Consider the following 4,914-nt stretch of genomic DNA (forward strand, 5'->3'; position numbering starts at 1 on the left):
TAAAAACATTTAACTTAATGGTAAACCACTGGTTTCTCAATCAAATACAGAAAAACTGTGAAGTAACCTGCATTCTTTTGTTCATCAGTACACGTATGGTCGAGATACATAAAAATAAACAAGAATCAACTTACCACGATGTAGCCACCACAGAACGATGACTTCTGTTCATAATTATATATCCATGAAAGAGATTTGAATTTATCCGGTTGCATCTCAGTAACATGTGCTTATACAGAATAATATTCAGCACTGAATATATTCTAATTATTTATAATATAATATAGGATAAATTCTTTATAAGAATTTATCAAGTAGTCAGCGTGAAAAAACCTCATAATGAAAAAAATAATGAAAAAAATTCATCATTCTTTCATAAATATATAAATAATTTATATATATATATATGTATATGTATGTATGTATGTAATCTTTCTGTTAGTATACAGAAGCTAGAAAGTTCACTTACATTCCTACTTGTCAAGCAATTAGCTGTCATGGTGTGTCATCAGCTGAAAAACTTAGCGATATGTTTACGGATTTCCAGCCTATCACTCGTTTTCGTTGCCCTCCAAATTCTTTCCTTCTTTTACTTGCTTCAATCATTTCACTGCAGCAATGCTTGAGCACCGCCTTGAAGGGTTTAGTCGAACAAATCGAACACAGGACATATTCCTTAAGCCTAATACTTATTCTATCGGTTACTTTTGCCGAACCGCAAAGTTACGGGGACGTCGACACATCAACGCCGGTTGTCAAGCGGTAATGGACACACACACACACACACACGACGAGCTTTCAGTTTCCCTCTGCCAAATCCACTCACAAGGCTTTGGTCGGCTACAGGCTGTAGTAGATGTTTGCCCAAGATGTCACGCAGTGGGACTGAATCCAGAACCATGTGGTTGGGAAGCAAGCGTCTTACCACACGTCCACGCCTGTAACTATGTTTTGTTTTCTTTCTGGTGCCACGAGACGAGATTTGAACACTGAATAGAACTGACAATGGTTGCAAAATATCACACCGACGGTTAATATCTTTTGAATCCACCACCCGGGGTTGTACCTTTTAATGGATCCCGAAAAAAATGAAAGGCGAATAAAATTTTGGCCCATTTGAATACAAAGTGAAGAAAACCTGAATAAATACCGTAAGTCATTCTTTCCGATGCATTAATAACTGCTAATATGGCGTAGCTATATTTAACTTAAGTCTTTGAAGGCGGTGCACCAATATGGCCGAATGGTAATTAACTGAAATTAGTAAAACTAGAATTTAAAATAATTATCATATGTACATGTATATGCTATCGAAATGTTTACATTTGTATGAAAATATACGAAGGCCACACTAATTTTAACTTTGATTTAATTAGAAGGAATTCGAATTCACTGTGATGGATTACTTATTAACTTTTTAATATAACCGTTGCAGATGCAAATGTATTGGTTCACGTTCGATTAATTTTGCAAAAGCAATTTGAAGGCATTATTATAATAAAATAATTCATAATTATATATGTAATTAAAATGATTATTTATTATTACGTAATATGGTCTTTCGTTGAGGTATTTGACCCAATATGTTATAATCTATTATCTATAGCTGAATTCGTTTCATGATATCATTAATAAAGACCTATATACATATTTCTCGATGCTTCTATATCATTTGCGTTATAAATCGAAATGAGTATTTCATTACTTGATACGTGAATTTATTCTTCGCAATATGTTTTATTCATGTATCTCTTTTGTTTTGTACATTCGAGCATTTTCTATGCTTAAAACAAGCGAGATAGGGAAGCGCTACATTGTCGATTTTACTGCTCGTAGCAATGAGCAAGCATATTTCAAATAACATCCCACCTTCTTATATAAAATAGAAAAACGCGGAGATAATACGATTCTGTGTATTCTTAAGAAAGTGGGTGATAGTGATAGCGGGAACACCTTTAACCATATATGGTTTTGGACTAAACAAGAAAAAACAAATGTTCGGTTAAAACATTCGCTTCTAAATTACGTGCTTTTGGGTTTGATTCTGGTGCGTTGCACGGTTAGTAAGTTTATTCTACGATGACTGAAAATGTGTAGACAGAAAATGCAGAAGCCTTTCGGATAGATTGCTTCTATTATTGAGCGGTAGACTTATTCCATATCCCTGTTAAACACTTCTGTCTGTATCTTGTGTACCTTAGGACTGGATTACCCATGCCTTATGAGTGAAAATGGATAGACAAAAAAACCGATAATAAGGGAGTTTACATATTCGTAGATGATAGAAATAATTCGTTTAAAACTAAAGTCCAGCTGACCCTTGGATTCCTTTATTGGAAGTCTACTTTTGCTGCAAACATTTGAACCAGATTTCTGGTCTGAATATAAATTTTCCCAACGCTTTCGGTGGCTGTCGAAAACGTACCGGCTGCCGCTCTTCCTCGGAGTCATGAAATATATAAACTTCCGTATGTCTTATTATTTATGTCTTTAACTACAGATAAACATTTACAGGAAAATATATTTAGGCTGCTTTCTTATTAAATTTGATTCAGCACGATTACTAACACCTCATTTATTAAGTACACGGTGATGAATAGCATAATCAAAATTGACAGGAATTACTATTTCAATCATAAAATTAAAAACCCACTTCATACTGAAATATACAAGTTATGATGTAGAAACTTGCAAAATATAAATTGAGCTTCAATCTTAAATGTTTAAGTAAATGTCAGAACCAATTATATAATATCTATAGGCCGAATGTCGAGTGCTACTATAGGATAGAAATTATCGATTTCCGATGACATTTATTTAACTTCACTTCACCTACTCTCCAAATAATCGTTGAATAATTCGTAACTGTCATAACTTCCTTCTCCAAATCTCTTGGAGAAAGAGGAAATGGTTGTCCATTCCGAAATGCATTTGACTACACACACACACACACACACACACACACACACACACACGCTCACACACACACATACACACGCAAATACATACACATACATCCAAATACACACACGCACACACACAGACATACCTGCATACTCACATGTACGTGGATTAAATGTCCTTAAATGTATATTTAAAAGTCTTTATTCTCAGAGATTTATTATATGCGATTATTGTTTCGTCACAATTTGTTACTAACCAAGACTCTTCAACCATGGCCATCCAATCTTTTTTTGAAAAAGTGTACACCGAATCGTATTATTCAATGTGTCCTTCCCCGTTTTTAAGAAAATAGGATAAGAGTTAAAAGAAATTTAGCAGTTATTTGTTGCTGGCCGAGCGATCATGTAGAGACCCGCGCATAGCTTCTTAATAAGGACCGCTTAACACTCATAAAACGTGAAGAACATGAAATTCCATATATTTTCTAACCAACAGAGTCTCATCAAGATTGCTCAAGTTGCTAGAAATAGAAACCAAATCACTAAAGCATGTTGGATAACGCATGAGATTGCAGCATAAAACTCAATTGTTTCTAGGGAATAAAAATAATGTAAAACTGAAAAAGTTAGCTAACTTTCGGAAAGCAGGTGTTGAGACTGAATATCTAGAGAGCTAACAGTATATAGTGAAACGTTGGGTAACCTATGAAAAAAGGCAGTTCTTAAGATAAATGTAAAGAAATCATTAGCAGTAATTGTTGATCAGATAGCTTACAGAACTTAGATTTTTCCATAGGAAGACATAATTAGCGTTAGTTGTAGTTTTAGTGAAGTTGCAATAGTAACAGTAAAAAAGTGCAGAAGTTCGGAGATGCGTTGCATCTTTTGGCTACAAAGGGTTTGCTGCTCTTGATGTATATAATCCTTTCATGCTGAGCCTTAATGGAGAATAAGAAATGAAAGTAGAAGATCTGCTGAAGCAAGAGAAAAATGAGTTTAGAGGGAGCTACTGAATATGCAATGATTACTAGCACGAAGAAGAAAAATATATTATATTTCTAAATATTTATCAGAAAATGCAATGCATAGGAAAGAAAGTTACTCTGAAATATACATTTATCAAGCAATCAATCATCGTGTATAGAGTGACATAATATAAGCTTATATTTTATTCTCCTCTCATACAGAACACAACGAAGGTTTAAATCACTGCTTATTTTGTTGAGATTTTATGATTATTATTGTCGTTTCCACTCCGCCATGCTAAAAACTACCTTTCCTCCCTCGATATCGAGAACGCCTTAGAAATATTAGCCAAATTTCTCATAAATCCTCGCCTACTATCGCGAATAAAGAATGATATATTGGATATTGAAATACAGAAAGTTTAGATGGTCATCGATTTGTTAGATCAGATTTGATATGAAACTAAATAACAACATAACTATCAACAACATAATCAGCATCATCAATAGCATCGTCGTCAACATCTTCATCATCATTAATGACATCATAATATACAATAGCATCATTATTAAAAACATTAACATCATCATTACCAACATATTATCAACAAAATCATAAAAAATACCGTCAACTGCATCATCACCATCAACTAACAATTTTTATTGTTATAGAATTTCCGAGAATCATGATGTTTCTGGAAATATAAAACAAAAGTCCATTTCCAAAGCAATTATTTTAAATTCCTGTATTACACAGTTAAAAATTATAAGTAAAAAATCATTTTTGACTCACTTTAAACTATTTATTTCCTTCCTTCTTATTTATCATAGGTCTTCTTGAACATTTTCCTTCCAGATTTCCGACAAACATCTCTGTCTTCCTATTTTCATACAATACTATAGTTTCGTTTATATGTGAGATTTTTCTCTGCTCTTTCTCTTTCTCCCTTTCTCTATCTCTCTTTTCCACTGTCTGACTATCTGCCTATTTATCAATTGATATATATATATATATATATATATATATATATATATATATATATATA

The sequence above is a fragment of the Octopus bimaculoides genome, chromosome 6, assembly GCF_001194135.2.
Source record: "Octopus bimaculoides isolate UCB-OBI-ISO-001 chromosome 6, ASM119413v2, whole genome shotgun sequence".
Classification (NCBI taxonomy): domain Eukaryota; kingdom Metazoa; phylum Mollusca; class Cephalopoda; order Octopoda; family Octopodidae; genus Octopus; species Octopus bimaculoides.